Source organism: Myotis yumanensis, unplaced genomic scaffold (genome assembly GCF_028538775.1).
Source record: "Myotis yumanensis isolate MYYU_CA2020_CCGP unplaced genomic scaffold, mMyoYum1.0.hap1 SCAF_16, whole genome shotgun sequence".
Taxonomy (NCBI): domain Eukaryota; kingdom Metazoa; phylum Chordata; class Mammalia; order Chiroptera; family Vespertilionidae; genus Myotis; species Myotis yumanensis.
In genome coordinates this window covers 37,262,431-37,279,691 of record NW_027223767.1, presented here as the reverse complement: position 1 = coordinate 37,279,691, position 17,261 = coordinate 37,262,431, and positions in this window count along the sequence as shown.

The window sequence follows — 17,261 nt, the reverse complement described above, 5'->3', positions numbered from 1 at the left end:
TTGGCAGCATTTCCCAGGCTGATCTGGTGTTTCCAAATATATTTTTATTGATTTCAGAGAGGAAGGGAGAGGGAGAGAGAGATAGAAACACCAATGATGAGAGAATCATGGATAGGTTGCCTCCTGTATGCCCCACACTGGGGATGGAGCCTGAAACCCGGGCATGTGCCCTGACCGGAATCAAACCATGACCTCCTGGTGCATAGGTCAACGCTCAACCACCAAACTATGCCCGCTGGGCTGGAACTGGACATCTTGGGATCTATCTTCACATCCCTCTCTCTCCTTCCTTCTCTGTGTGTGTCCCACCCATTGCCCCTACCTTCTAAGCAGCTTTCATATTAATTATGTCCGTCCTCTCCATCCGCCCTCCACGATTAGCCTTAGCCCTCTCTATCTCTTCTCTACATTTACAATAGCCTCAGAACCATTCTCCTGGTCAGGAAGATTTTTCCGAAGCACAAACATGATTGTCTCTCCACACCTTGAATGGCTCCCCGTTGTCCCTGTAAGAGCCCGAGTCCTTAGCCTGTCGCACAGGGCCCTGCTTCACCTGTAGCAGCCTCATCCCCTGTTCCTCCCATGCACCCTCCTCCAACTCCCCAGCCTCACATCCATCCTCTTCCCCTCTTCACCACCGGCTGTCCCGGATTCTTACACTCTTACCTCTGCATCCAGTATTCCCCCTGCTGTGGCCGTCCTTCCTCTCCTCACTTCCTGGGGGACTCCTACGTACCCCCAGGAGTCAACTGGAAAGGCCCCTTCTCTGTGAAGCCAACACCCAACCCCCCTGGCAGGGTTAGTGCCCTCTATTTGGCTCCACTGTTATAATGTTCATCGCAATGAGTTGTGGTTGTCTGTTGTCTGTCTCGAGGGCTCTGCTTCCCTGAAGAGCAGTAATTATATGCATTATTCACCACCGTATTCCCCCATGCCCAGTCCAATGCCTGGCACTTAATGGCTACGCATTAAATGTCTGGCAAAGAAGTGGATGCGGGGGGGAAAAACTGCATGGCAGCCAGGCCTTGGAAGATGGAGTGTGGTTTTGCTCTAATGTGACAGCTGTTACTAAAGATGCTAATGAGGGAGCACAAGGTGACTCAGAGGTGAGTGTGCCTGTGACCCAGGGCAAGTGGGATGCTTGAAAGCTCCAAGAACCAAAAAGGAATGCCGGCAGACTCCCCTGGCGTCGGCAGGACTTCCCTTAGGCAGCGCCGTGTGTGTTGTGTGATTGAGGCAGTTCTGCCCACCTTGTAAATCACGGTGTGAGAACGGCCATGTTGCAGCAGGGAATGAACCGGGGAGGGCTTTGCTTGGGGACCTTCCCCTGCCAGGCTGGGCAGATCATTTCCCGGGTCGCATTCTATCGTAACAGGAATATAGTGCACACCTACTGCGTGCTTGGCTTTTTGCTCTACACGCTCATGAAATTTTATTTTAAGTATTTGATGTTCTCTCTCCACTCAGGAGATTGCAGTCTCACTGGAAAAGCTGCTATATACACATGGACTCATTAGAAGCCACAAGGCCATATGAGATCCATGTTAGATTGTAAGAAATTAGCTGGGAGCCCTGGCTGGGTAGCTCAGTTGGTTAGACCGTCGTCATGATACACCAAGGTTGTGGGTTTGATGCCAGGTCAGGGCACATACAAGAATCAACCAATGAATGCATAAATAAGTGGAATAAAAAATTGATCTCTCTCTCTCTCTCTCTCTCTCTCTCTCTCTCCAATAAATACATTAAAAATTTAGCTGGGAGTAAAAAGGCACCTAGGGAATGGATGGATGGATGGATGGGTAGATGGATATGGATAGATGGGTGGATGAATATGGATGGATGGATAGATAGATGAATTGGATGGATGAACAGACAGAAAACTAAATATTCTCTCAACTTGTAATTGCTTTCACCTAATCAGATACATGAAAAAAATTATAATGCTTCAAGGTGCCAATCTTTCAACACTCCGAGTAGCACAATGATTTAGCCCAACTTAAAACACTCACTCTTACTTTAAGGCGTGATACCAATGAATGAGCGGTGAGAGTTTTTGGAAGGTCGCAGGTATCGGCATGTTTTGGCCCCCAAATGACACCTCCTTTGCCTGCATAAAGTGCTAGTCCTGGCAGGAAGTCCCTCCCAGCAACTCCTGACCACTTAGGACTGAAAATAAGAGGCAAACAGGAAACCGTGTTTATTTTTTGCCACGAGTCAGCCAAACTCCCACACCTGTGCTGTGCATTTCCTGTTGGGTGTTGTTGTTAAGTCCAGTGAGAGAATGACGCTCCCCTCCCCGCTTTGTCCCAGGGAGCTATCTTACTGTCACCCTGCTGGGTATAGAGTGAGTGAAAGGTTGCGGGGGGCACAGCGAGGGGCAGGTGCAGGAAACAGTGTCCCACCCTCCACCCAGGATTCCTCCGGAGGGTCGTGTTGAAACTCTCCCTAACTCGAAGCCCTGTAGCTCTTTGGCAATGGCCATGCTGGTAGGGACGAGGCAGCATGTGATGGAAAGCCCTAATAGAACATGACTGAGTCACCGGGTAGACCAAGCTGCTGCTGGAAATTGTTCTGTAGTGAAATGACTTGGAAGAAAACAATAGAACCCTTAAGACCATGGGATGCGCTTCTTGTTTCTGAGCCTCGCTCACAAGCTGGTCACGTCCACCTTCCAAAGTTTATGTTGCCCAGGAGTCCTCCTGTGAGTTTTCTTCATTCCGCTGAGACTCCTCGAGAGAAGGGGAAGCGTGAGTACCTGTTCTAATTTAGACCGTTCTCTTAACTTCCTTTAAATTACTGTTATCATGGCCAGTCTTCCCTGATGATGCCCCTTGGGAGGCCAAGATGTCTCTGAGGTGCAGGCGCTTAATGAGGATCTTAGTCCAAGAGATGTAATTTGGCGAGTCTGGCATTCACCAGCTCAGCTGGGCCTTGTCCCTGCTTGCCCTGAGCTCCCCTCGCCCCGTCGGAAGCACTCTGCTTGGTTCTTTTCCGTTTTCTCGTGGCCAGGGCACCTGACTGTGTCTGTCTGCTGGGATCTGCCTGTCTATTCTTCACGGAGCAATCACATCACCATCGGACACTAACAGGCAGACTGGAGAAATGCCTGAGAGGAAGTCCCAGCAGAAGTATGTCACAGATCAGTATGTCGTAAAGGTTGAATAAGAAGTAGAGGAGTTTGCCTTGGAGTAAAGGGAAGTCGAGGTGAGATGGTTTAGTAACATTTAAAAACACAAAAGTAGGGAAGGGTGAGTGGAGGGCATAGTCTTCTCTCATTTATCCATCTCCTATTCTTACCACTCTCCTGTCCAGAGATTAAAATACACATAAATATTTGGGCCCTAGCTGGTTTGGCTCAGTGCATAGAGCGTCGGCCTGTCGGTTGCGGGTTTGATTCTGTTCAAGGACACCTGCCCAGGTTGTGGGCTTGATCCCCAATAGGGGGGCGTGCAGGAGGCAGCCGATCAACGATTCTCTCTCATCATTGATGTTTCTATCTCTCTTCCCCTCTCCCTTCCTCTCTGAAATCAATAAAAATATATTTTAAAAATACACATAAATATTTGGTTACTCAAGGTTATGTTCACCCACAAACAAAACCTCCTCTTGGGAGTGCCTGGCTGCTTGCCCTTTGGCCCCCTAGATGCTGACCTCGTATCTCCAACCAAAGGAAATGCTGAAGGGAAGACAATGACAGACAGGCCTTGAACCTTAACTACTGTTTCCTTAGGCCGGATGGGTCTGTCCTTAATTCCACGTCCTACTAATTGGTAGGTCACTGCTGTTATGAACTCGCTGGCATTTGGGCCTGGTCTGGTCTTGATTTAAGAGTAGGAAATAAGACACAAATCCTTATGGGCAAAGATAATTGCAATGGGACATGTTTCTCCTAACCAGAGTCCCTTCCTCATGGCCACTGGGTTTAAGGGGACTGTATCTTGCCAGGCTCTGCCCCAGTTGCCTCCCTAGATCGGGCATCCGGGTCCTTGCCCTCTCAGAACCCAATCTTTGAGTTTTTCTTCTTCCACCTTCCACAGGTATTTTCTGAGGGTTAAAAGAAGTTTTCCTTTAGGATAACAAATTGAAATTGCCCAGCCCTAGCTGGTTTGGCTCCATGGATAGAGCGCTCCGTGGGCCAACGCTCCGGGTTTGGGATTTGGGCTTGATCCCCAGTAGGAGGCGTGCAGGAGGCAGCCAATCAATGACTCCCTCTCATCATTGATGTTTTTTTCTCTCTCTCACTCTCCCTTCCTCTCTTAAATAAATTAAATATATATATATATGAAATTGTCCAGATAAAGGTCTTTGTGCTTGTGCATCCGAAGTCTAATGTTCAATGTATAAATTGACGAATGAATGGGGCTGTTATTTCTACATAGTTACGTTGTGAACCGGCCTGAGGGTCGTGCACACCATGTACGTTCTTTTTGACAGTGATGGTAGCTGCCGGGACAGTTTAGAGCAGGGAAAGTTCAGCTATTCTCTCCTAACCTTCCTGGCAAGTTATCAGGAAAGAAAATCTCAGACCGAACTCTTCCTCTTGCACACACATTTATTCAACAAACATTTATTGGCAAGCAGACACAAACAGTGCAGGGACTGCTTCTGTAGGTTCAAACCAAGTCCCAGTTCTCTGCCTTTTAGAAGCTCTGAACACCACCTTCGTTGGAAAGGCTACGTCAAGACAAACACGGCGACGTTCGAGACGCAGGATTCAGTTACTCTCAGTTGGATCCAGGCAATCACATGTTCCCAAGTTAGAGGCTGAACGCAGGATTAGTCACCAGCCCAGCCTCAGGGGCCGGCTCGAAGAGCCTGGGCTACACCTCGCAAGCTTTTCATAGCCAAAATGTTTTAGCCAAATACAAAACCTGAATACCTTCCTTTCTCCAATGAGAGCTCATTTCTAACAGTCACCATGCTAGATGGAAAGCGATTATCTGCACCAATGAAAGTCATCCTAACATCCCCATGTGACCTAGCAATGGCTGCTATTTCAGCCACCCAGCCTGCAGGAATCCACTAAGGAAGCCCCAAGGAACTAACGCATCAGGGAAGAGGAGACATCAGTGGTTGGCTCCAGGGATCTGGAGCTCTGGAGACCGATCTGGACTGACATGTGGACTACGTTAACAAGAAATAGATGGTAACCAAAGGGGAAGGATGGGGTCACCTGGGAAAGAGCTGTAGGTGAGAAAAGAGGGTGTAGGACAGAGCGATGAAAAAGACCAGTATTCCTGGTTAGAGGTGGAAGTGGGAAATTTGATGGGGATGGATGCAGGAAACTGATGAAATCAGGGTAGGGTTGAGATGAGGAAGCTCAAGAAAATGAACAAATACTGTAAGATCAGGGTCTGGGTGCGATGTGGGAAGAACTATAGAAATACCCGCGAAGTCACGATGGGGAGGTGAGCAGTGGCAAGTACAATGGAAGGACACATAGACGCGGAGGACAGGGCTGACAATCGAATGTCATGACAATCAAATGTCGTTCTATTAAGAGTTATGGAATCCTACCAAGCTTATCGTCACAGTACATGCTCGTGAAGAGCAAATCAGAGCAGGCCAGGGCATCCATAATAGTCCTTTTCCCCCTAATGCAGACCTTAAACTTAAGGGGGTAGATAGCTCTGGAATTATAACTATTTATGGACTTTCCTGGAGAGTCCCCTAACTCTGATATGCCCTCACTTCCTTTCAAAATGAAAGTCCTTTGAACTGATGACATTTAATTCCACACAGATTCGGGAGTTTCGCTTTATTCTATTGCAGCCTATAAAATGCTAATAAACACAGATCTTACAGTTTCCTGGCGGCTTTAGAAAGAGACAGAAACATTCCCCCGAAGACAATCCTCACTGGATTTTGATGATGACCCTAAAGCTTTCCCACTGGTGCCCAAAAGTAATCACGCTCCATTGGGGCAAAGAAGTCTTTGTTTTCTAATTATAGAACAGATGTTTACAGAAGCAATTATCCCTATGCCACCCAGAAAATTTAATCTAAAAGCTCGGTCTTGGATTTAGGAAACAGCTGTGTTCTGCCCGCAACAAACCCTTATTAGGGGGAAAAAAAAAAAAAAAGAGTCATCATTTATATGGACCAAATGTATTTCAGAGCAGCTTTTCCTGCTTTCCCAGAATTCTGAGATTCCAGGAATCAAGAGCAAGTCCCTGTCACTGCTGGTTCCGTGGGAGCAGGTGTGAGGGCTGGGGGACCACACACTTTCTGTTGGCAGAAGAGGAAATCACGAGTGCGCCGCTGCTGGGTCTCAGGGCCTGGGTCCACCTGCCTGGAGAGGGAGTGGTGACTCCCTACAGGATGGATGATCGGTCATTCACTTAACACTGAACTTCAACGAACCTACAGTCTCAGGGACAGTCTCACCGCCCTGCTCAAAGAGTGTCCAGTGGTTCCCCGACTGCCTCCTACGCTAAGCATCGGTGCTTCGCCTGGAAATTGGAGACCCTCCATGGATGCTCCCCACATCCCTTCCCAGCCTCGGTTGCCTGTCCTCTGTGCTCCCTCCACACTAGACCACGCACTGTCTCACCAGCCCGCTCAGCTTCCCCGCCTCTAGTCCTCCCACCTCACGTGGACCTTCCCAGCCACACGTGGTCCCATGTTTATGCAAGGAAAGAGTTTCTTCAATTCCTACATCGTAGGACTATTTCCCTGTAGCAACATGTAGAAAGTTGGGCAGATATGTTCTCCAAACACAGAAAGCTCCGGGCAATTTTGTTCTTCCAGATGTGTAGGCACCAGTTTTTCATTGCCCCCATCCTTGTGCGCAGTTACCTCAGCTGAGGTGTGAACCTCAGCTTGGGCACCCACTGCAGAGCGCTATGCGCTGTGTTGCTTTTTCCTCCACGTGAGCTCCAGTGCTCAGCAGAGAGCAGTCTCCTAACCCACAATCACTGGGTATCACAACCTTCAGAGCTTTTCTCCACACTTAACTTCATTCTAAAGCGATTGATCTTTAAGGCACATTTGTCTTTGTATCAGGCTTAGCACCAGCAACTTTTAAAAAATATAGATAATATTGTCACGTAACATATGAATATTTAAAATTACTAATAAGTATAAAAGTTAAAATAATAGCATAATAATGGCCATTGGTCATTCACAGAATTTTCAATACCCACAACAGACAGACTGGTTTTTTGGAATAATAGCAATACGACATGGAATAGTGAGTATTTTGTTTTACCAATAAGAGAGGCATCAATATTTACTAATAATTTTTTTAAAATATCTTTTTATTGGTTTCGGAGAGGGAGAGAGAGATAGAAACATCAATGATGAGAGACCATCATCGATCCGCTACCTCCTGCATGTCCCCTACTGGGGATCGAGCCTGCAGCCTGGGCATGTGCCCTGACCTGAAGTCGAACTGTGACCTCCTGGTTCATAGGTCGACATTCAACCACTGAGCCATGCCAGCCAGGCTACTAATAATTTTTAAATGCAGTTTACTAGCCATTTGGCCTATCAGCTTACAAATTAGTTAAACAAGGAACTGTGTTTTTAAATTGGGGAATAAGAATAATTCTAAAGATGGGGCAGTTAATGAGCCTTTATTAATATCTCTGTATGTCCCATTTTCAAATTTTGGATAGGACTCGGTGCTTTCGGGGAAATCAATAGGGTTGGTGATACAAGGCAGCAGGTAGGTGGGGGAGGGGGATATGAGTCAGAATCACCTGGAGGAGCAGAACAGGAGCAGATCCACCTTAGGAAGGTCAATGCAGGGAATGGGCTTCCACTGTGGCGGGGCCTGGCTAGGAGTGGCCAGGAAGGCAGGCTGGCACGCTGGGCATGGGCTGAGGCCGCTGCCCAGAGGCAGGGTTTCTTTTCATGGCTCAGCTCCGTTCCGAAGCCCTTCCCGCTGATGAGTCAGGCTTTATTTATTGGGTTACTTAGGAGAATCTCCCTGTCTCTCAATCAACTGATGATGAGCTTTCATCACGTTTACAAAATACTTTCCCAGCAACAGCCCAGGTTAGCGTTTGAGTCCAGAAGTAGAGACAGAAGCCCCGCTAACTGGACACATCAAAGCGCTCTGGGTGGGATGGTCCAAACAATGTAAACAAAAACTTGTGAGAGAAAGAGGGCAGGGTGGGGTGGGGGGAGGCCAAGCAGAAGGAAAAACGAGTACAATGGGGCCTTGACTTACAAGTGTCCCGACTGACTGACTAACGAGTTTTTTGAGATACCAGCTGTGGGCTGATTTTTTGCATTGAGTTGACAGAGTAATTTGAGTTAACGAGCTCCTTAACGAGCTCGGTCCTCGAACGAATTAAACTCTGGTAAGTCAAGGCCCCACTGTATATAGTCTTGCTTAAGTTACTACAGGGAGGCCAATGGGCCTGGACTGTTACAAGCCAGGAGGGAGAAAAGGCAAAATTCACGGGGGGACATCCAACTGTGTGGGCCTTTCAGGTCATAGGAAAATGCGTGGGTTGTATTCTGACTCAAATAGGTAATATTAAAAGTTTTAAGCGGCAGAGCAACATAAAGCTACATCCTTTCAAAGAGATACCCATTCGCCGTGCAAGGAGACCAGTAGAAGGAGAGCCTGGTGAGAGCAGATTGTGGTACGCCACGGACGCTGGGGCTGGAGATGGAGGAAGGTGGGTAGCTTTGGGAAATATTCTGGAGGTGCACCAAGACAGGCACTGCTGTCTGATTACCGGCATACCTCGGAGATGTTGCGGGTTTGGTTGCAGACCACCGCAATAAAGCGAATATCGCCATAAAGCGAGCCACACAAATTTTTGGTTTTCAGGGCATAGGGAAGTTATGTTTCCTCTCTAGTGTGGTCTATTAAGTGTGCAATTGCGTTCCACCTTAAAAAAAAAAAGCAATGTACATACCTTCATTTAAAAATATTTTATTACTAAAATATACTAACCATCATCAGAGCCTGCAGGGAGTTGTCATGTTTTTTGGGCAACAACAGACTTGCTCAACGCAGGGTTGCCACAAACCTTCAACTTGTAAAAAAATAAATAAATAAAAGCAATATTTGCAAAGAGCAACAATGCAAAGTGTGGTAACATGAGGCACGCCTGTATCAGTCTTCATTCTCCCCTTTCAGTTACCAACAGTCTTAGTTTTGTTGGAGGCAGGCATATGCCCAATTGCAGCGTTCATTGTCCCCAGCTCTCCTGTCACAGGAGCTGAGCACGGATGGGGAAGGGACTCCGAGGGCTCTTTGGAAGGACAGACTCCACTGGCTTGACTGTCTACCTGTTGCCCTTCCACCGCCTTCCTGCCTAAGCCTGGGATGCAGTTATAAATACAACAGCCATCTCTCAGCCAGGACGTCAACAGCCACACCGTTACGAGTGTGCATCTGGGTGTCTGTCTGTACCGAGACAGGGTGCCTTTATGCATATACATTGGCATTGAGAAGTCGAATCCTTTGCAAATGAGCTCATTGGTTCAGTCTGGACTTGAGTTATAAGAAGTAAAAGTTCTAGAAATCTCTTGACAAACAGAACACCCGTTTGTCCTGCCCTCCCCTTTTTTTTCCGAGACCCAAGTAGGCTTGGGGTAGAGATGGCAGGTTCAGATAGTCCGATGCCATCCATCATGCTCATCATTCCTTTACGCACTTGCATCTCTAAGGAACCGCATCGGAGTAAACAAACTCCTGGCATCCTCTCTAATTTTGCTCTCTGCCATCTATCTCTCAATAATTTCCAGATGAGATGGTGAAAAGAAGCAACGGTTCATTCTGGGTCAGCTTCCATGGCAACTGACTGACGTTCGCATTGAAGTCTTTCTTCTGGAAATGTCTTTAGAAGAGAGAGAAGTGGGGGAGGGGGGCGCGTAATGAGCAACCCCCATTTATTCTGAAGGAATGCAAGACGGAGTTGTTTGCAATCTGGTGCTCTTTCCTTTTTCCTTTCTTTCTTTTCTTTTTTTATTTATTTGCCGGTTAGTTTGTTAGGACGATACCTCCAGCTTGTTTCTCAGCAAGGCATAGAAGTTAATGTCAAAGTGGCTTTTGGAGTAAGGACTCAGGAGTTACTTGCAGCATCTCATTATGAAACTAGAACAGCAGCCCCAGAATCATTCGCTGCCCTGAAGTTTTGTTCTCACAGCTCTGGTGGCCCAATTGTCAGCTTATTTAGAAATCAGGGACTAGCCTTACAGGATGAGCAAAGGTCTAGTTTTTTGTTTTTGTTTTTAAATATATTTTATTGATTTTTTACAGAGAGGAAGGGAGAGGGATAGAGAGTTAAAACATCGATGAGCGAGAAACACCGATCAGCTGCCTCCTGTACACCCCCTACTGGGGATGTGCCTGCAACCAAGGTACATGCCCTTGACCAGAATCAAACCCGAGACCCTTCAGTCCGCAGGCTGACGCTCTATCCACTGAGCCAAACCGGTTAGGGCAGGCCTAGTTTTTAAAAACTGCAGATTCTAAGGCTAAACCTCAAACCAACAAGTCAGAACCGTTAGGGGTGGGACCTGGGACCCGGTGTGTGAGTCTGATGACCTATGACTCCTTCCCTCCCCGAAGAGCCCAGGAGGTTGTCTTGTCCCCTGGAAGCAAATAAGAACAAGGCCTCGGGAATAAGCCAAAGGCAACGCCTATGGAGATGGGCTAAGTTCAGTGCGGCGCATACAACCGCATTGTGTTGGGGAAAATGCAAGAGAAAAGCCAGACTTGCCACCATTTAAAAAAATATGTTTTTATTGATTTCAGTTCCCTTTCCCTCTGGCTTGTTTCAAAACCCTCTGTGCATTTCCTACATAGGATTTAGGATTAAAGAAATTAAACAGCCCCGTAATTGTTCACTCAGTAATATTAGAGCTGTGCTGCTCTGCGAGAGACCTGGGTGCAGAGCCCAGCTATGCCTGACAGTGACTATGGGATGCACCAGCCTTTCCAAGCCTTGATTGAACACCAAGGTCAGCTGTTCTAAAAGGACCTTGCCTTGTCTACTGAACATGACGTTAGACTAGGGATCAGATGACTTAAGTTAAACTGCACCCCTAACTCCCATCACCTTGAGCAAGTCATTTGACCTCCCTGGTCTGCAACGAACACGTTTGCAAAGTGAGAATTACTACTGCCCGCTTCGGAAGGACTGCCGTGGGGATGAATGAAATAACCTGGGAGGAGCTTTAGCTTCTGTGCACCAGGAGTGTTTCAAGACTGAGTATTTCGTGCAACAAAATGAAAATGGAAAGATATCTGTGACAGCTAATTGCTTCCTTCAGGAAACGTGTCTTCGGTTTCTTAGACACACTTATCATCTGACCCTATCCCTGGCCTGGACGTATCAGCAGAGCCAAGAGCGACCCGAATGGGAACTCATTCTGAGCTGTCAGGAAACGGGGTTCCGTTTCAGGAAAGAAAACAAATGCTCGTTTTGTTTCCGTCTCAGACATGGTGCTGGGGTTTGATCACAAATCTGACCTTCACTTCACCTCCGAGGAATGTGCGGTGGATTCTTGTGAGAGTGTAGGTCCAGCATCCCATGACCTGGCCCTGGTGCCCCTTAGCCAGAGCCGGGGACCTCTGGAAGCCACCTGTGCGCTGTGACGTCACCCCTGGCCACGGATGACGGCTCTAGGAATGGGCAGCGTGCCTGAGCTGGTCTAATCAGACTGCCTCTTCCAGGGACCTGATAAAGGTCAGCCTCTCTGTGGACTGACGCTGTAAAGCTTTAACCCTGAAACAGCTTCCTCTTTGTGGCTATTAAAAGTGGGATTTTGGCCCGGCTGGTGTGGCGCAGTGGTTGAGCGTCAACTTATGAACCAGGAGATCACGGTTCAATTATTCTCTCTTATCATTGATGTTTCTATCTCTCTCTCTCCATCTCCCTTCCTTCTGAAATCAATTATATATATATATATATATATATATATATATATATATATATATAATTTTTTTAAAGTGGGATTTGGCCTTCCATTGACTCCCACCCCAACTCACAGGAGAGAATTTATCAATAGAGGTGAAACTCAAATCAAAACCCATTATCTATTTCTGGCTTTGGTCTCTCCCTCTTTTCCTCCCTTCCTGCCTCTGGTCATTCTCTTTGTAATCATGCACATAAACAGAGAGGAAGATAAATTCACAAAGCACCGTACGTGTCAGGAACAAATTTTCCCCACTGCTGTGCAAGTTAAAAAAACCGCACACAATAATAGGCTTTGTTATCCACACCCTCCGCTCTCCTCCAGCTGTTGAAAGTTTATAAGCCAACAAAACAAGGCTGCGGCCGGACAGAACAGCGTGCAGAAGAAGTGGACGAATCGCCTCCCGGGCCAACAGTGCACTTGGATACAATGGAGAACACGGCGTGGCTTTTTCTGGACACTTGAGACTGCCTTTTTGTAGCCATCAATTTTGTTTAAAATCCCTGAGTCACCAATATGGAAAGTCCCCAAACAAGTATTTTCAGATAATGAGCTTCACGGCCAAGTTTCTGTGATAGCCTCCCTACCCGACCCAACCTCCCCGTGAGGAGCTGCAGCCAGCCTGGAGGGTGGGGTGGGAGGAGAATGAAGAAGTTGGCCAGAGAAAAGTAGAAAAGAAAGAAGAATCATTGTTCCTGGGCTTCTGAAGGCTTTCCTGCTCCTGGTTCCTTTTCTTCTTAAGTTACAGGACACGCTCCAGCCCTTAAAATAAATTCCCCGGTGTTTTGCTGACGTTGGCTTGAGTGAGGTTCGGATATTTGTAGCAGAAGAAGCCTAAGTAATACCGAGAGATGATACGTCTCCCCCACCCCTTTCCAATGAGGAAACTGAAGGTCAATGAAGGCCAGGCATTCATTGTACTAAGCTCTTAGCATGCATTATAGTATCTCATTCAAACATATAACAATCCTACCACATACCCCTGTTATTTCACTGGAAAAATGGGTGAGGTTGAGTAGCTTGCCCAAGGTCAAGAGTATAGGAAGTGCCAGAGTTGGGGATCGACCATAGGCTTTCTCACTCCAAAGCTGATGTCTTCACCACCACCCTCTGGGACACAGTAAAATGAACTTGCTGGCAGTATTATCTCAATAATTGAATTACTTACCATTAGTTTATCTCACCTCACTACAAACTCACATGGGCGGGCCATCAGTATGACCCCCATTTGCAAAACCAGGACCCAGCACAGTTCCCAGGTGTGCTGTGTTAACTCTCCTCCTTTCTTTAGCTCTGAATCTCCCCCCTCCCCTGACTCCACACTTCTTTGGCAGAGAATGGGTGAAGCTGAATAGAGAACGAATCTGAGGAATCGCTTTTAGGAGAATGATAGTATCATTAAGTCGTTTACAGGGTGGTCTGGCCAGTGTGGCTCAGTTGGTCCCATGCACCAAGAGGTCACCTGTTTGATTCTCAGTTGGGGCACAACCTGGGTTGTGGGTTCAGTCCCCAGTAGGGGGGTGTGCAGGAGGCAGCCAATTGACAATTCTCTCCTTCTCTGTCATGGATATTTCTATTTCTTTCTCCCTCTCCTTTCCTCTCTCTATAAAAAAAAAACACGATAAAAAGATATAAAAAAGGTTTACAGGGTGAAAAATAGTCTAAACACACACAGATCTACCACGAATTACAGCTGGGAATTAATCTGGGCCTTAGATTGTGTAGCAAGGTAATATATTTCAAATATTAACTTATGTCCTCTCTTTTTTGGCCCTTCTATTTTTTTTTTTTTTTTTTAACAGCAAAGCTATTTTATGATTATTGATTCAGGGAATGATGTAAAGAAGGAAGCAAATGGGGGAAAATATTTTTTCCTGTTTCTGAAGTATTCAAAGCCTAGGATGTTAGGGGCCTAGAAAGTTCTCTCAGCTTAGATAAATGTTTCTTGGAAAACATCTCAAATAAGAGGAAAGCCGTGTAGGAACCATACAAATCAGAACGAGGAAGTCTCTATGGTGACTTGCTTGGACCAGTGAGGAGGACAAATTGGGTGGCACGTGGCCCATGCAATGCCCTTGTAATAAACTAGGCTACGTTAAAGAGCTAATAAGCCCATGGAACATCTAGTTCCCCTACAATTTTTAAAAATATATTTTTATTGATTTCAGAGAGGAAGGAAGAGGGAGAGATAGAAATATCAGTGATGAGAGAGAATCACCCATCGGCTGCCTCCTGTACGCCCTCTACTGGGGATCAAGCCTGCAACATGGGCATGTGCCCCGACCGGGAATCAAACCTTGGCCTCTTGGTTCACAGGTTGACGCTCAACCTCTGAGCCACACTGGCCAGGCATAGTTTGTGTGATACATAATACAACCCTAGAGCAGGAAGAAACCTCACATGAACTGAAATTAAGTTTTTACCACCCTGGGGAAGTGGGGCTTGAAATAGAAATTAGACTGAATTTCAAAAATCCAAGTTGTTTCTCTTGTGCCTCAAGCGTCTGGGCTGGGATTCCCACCCTGACAATTTATACCGTTGACTGCAGCCCAGGAGAGCATCCCTGGCAGAACCCTGTCTCCGAGGGAATCTGGAGAAAGGATGGAAAGCAGGAGGCTCCGGGCCACACGTGTGGGAGACGTCTGAGCAGCAAAAGGGCCAGGCCACGCTTCGCTGCCAGCTCAGCTCACATAAAAGGACAAGTTGTCTCTTGATCGTCATCCCAGAGCAGGGACGTCAAACGATTTCGAAACACTTCTTTCTTAGGGAAAGGGCCAAATGTTACATAACGTGACAGACCGGCTGGCAGCCCGAGGCCCGAGACGAAGACTGAACCCACTCCAAGGGTATCAGGAACCCTGTTTCCCTGGAAACGATGGGCTATGCCTTCGGGCTCTGTGACCTTGAGGCCATTGTTTGCATTTCTCTTTGAGAGGAGCTGCAGATGCTCCCTCTGTAGCCACACATGAGGGGAGGGAGAACTCCACAGTCACACGTGTGCTGAATCGGCTTCCCTTTGATTGATGGCCGAACATCCTGTTTCACTGCCACGAGCTGGGATCCAGCTTCCTGCACACTCTGAACTCAAGGGGTGCCTTGGAGACAGCGCAAGCGACCGAGGGCAAGAGATGTGCCTCCTGCAGTAGCAGTAGGTTCTTGGTCTTTGTCTTATTGAGAGCTCGGTCCAAGGACCCGTAGGAACAGAACCACCACCTGGGCACTTGTTAGAAATGCCAGACTGTGGGCCTCACCCCAAGGCGGGCCCAGAGGGCTTTTCAGGCAGTGAAAAGACTCTGTGTGATTTTATAATAGTGGGTATCTGTCACGATGCACTTGTCCGAACCCAGGGAATGCACAGCACCGAGAGTGAACCCTCAGGTCAACTGTGATTTGGGAGATTCTGATGTGTCCACGTAGGCTCACCAATTGTTAACAAATCTACTCCGGTGAGTGATGTTGACGATGGTGGAGGTTGTGTGCGTGTGGGGGCAGGGGTCTATGGGAAATCTCTGTATCATCCCCTCAGTTTTGTTTTAAACCTAAAACTTCTCTAAAAAAATATAAAGTCTTTAAAAAAAAAAAAATGAGGTTCACAACTGCTCCAGGCGGATTCCTTGTGAGCGCAGCTGTGTAAAATCAGAGCAGTTAAACCGCCTGAGTTCAAATCCAGCCCTCGTTGCTTATTAGCTCTGGGGCCTTCAGCAACGTGCTCTCTGGGCCTCAGTGTCCTAACCTGTAAAGTGGGACAATGATGATAAGAATGGGTTTAGTCCCCCTCCATTCTTACATGAGCGTTTTATTAACTCCTGGCTGCAGCTCGGAAGGTTTTGACCTCACATCTCTCCACCCAAGTGATTTGAGCAAAACCTTTTGGCTTCCCGCTCATCCAGCCCAGCTGGGGACCAGAGTCACCCAGTGACTTGCCCAAGATAACCGAGCTCGCAGGCAGAAAGATGGGGCCCCAGCTTTTCTAAAATACAAGCGGGGGAGGCGCCCTGACTGTCGGCAGCCACACCGCCTCCCTGCTCGGTGACCTTTGTCTTGTCCCTGTGACTGTTTCGAGTCCCCTTCCTTCCACATCACTGTGCGGGCTGGCTCAGGCCACAGAGCAAGAAGTAATCATTTCTAAACGCCATGGCTTTCATTTCGCAGTTTGCCAATGTCAGAAGGGCCCGATATCTTTGGGCGTCACCAGGGTTTTCCTCACATCACCAGAGCAACGGCTGGCTTTTCTCCTGCCCTCCTGCTTGTCACAAAGCGTATTTCAAAGGAGGAGTCTCAGGGGCCAGATTCCATTCCCCTTAAATATGTGAGGCTGCTACGAAAGGAATGCATGAGCGCGCTCCCACCAGGGACCGCCTGCAGCCCAGTTGTTGCTTCTCCGAGAATTATCCGGCAATATTCCGGCCATCCTCCGCAACGTTCATTCATGTCCGAGGAAGGAGGACAAATGAGCAGCATCGCTCTGCTCTATAACCAGCGTGATAATGTGCGTGGACATGGTGTTACCCACAGTCAGGTCGGTTCAGGAAATATTTCCTGAGGGTTCCAGGCAAGCTACGAGTGTCAAATGCTGCGAGGGTCACAGGGTAGATCTGGCATCTCACAGCCCTCACCAAAGAGGGAGGTGTCTTTGCAGTAGGGTCGGCCCATGAAAGTGTTCAACTTGTGTTTGTCTAAATCAGGGGTGGGCAAACTTTTTGACTCGAGGGCCACAATGGGTTCTTAAACTGGACCGGAGGGCCGGAACAAAAGCATGGATGGAGTGTTTGTGTGAACTAATATAAATTCAAAGTAAACATCATTCCATAAAAGGGTACGGTCTTTTTTTTTTTTTTTTTTAGTTTTATTCATTTCAAACGGGCCGGATCCGGCCCGCGGGCCGTAGTTTGCCCACGGCTGGTCTAAATCATACATTCTGGAGGGGGGCGTCTAATGCCCCCACAGCGGAGTAGAAATGGTTGTTGGAGGTGAAAATATTGTGGATATTACGTCGCTCAATTCTATCCAACAAAATCGTATTCTTTAGGGAGAAGTTTAATCTAACTAATTTAAGTAATTAATTTAATCATTTATGTTTAATTTTTTTCTTAGTGTGGGGTGATAATGGGAAAAAATGGTAGAGAAACACTGATGTGAATGATCTGTATTTCCAAGGTGCTTCTCTGTTGTCTTAGCAATTCTGTTTCTATGATCTCTCCCGGAGGAAGAGTCTCTGAAAGAGGCATGTGTGCAAAGTTGCTGACTGCATCGTCTTTTAAAATAGTGGAGCGACCTCCCTGGCCAGTTTTCTCAGTGGTTAGAGCATCGGCCCTCAGACTGAAGGGTCAAGAGTTCGATTCCTGGTTAAGGGTGTGTACCTGGGTTGTGGGTTT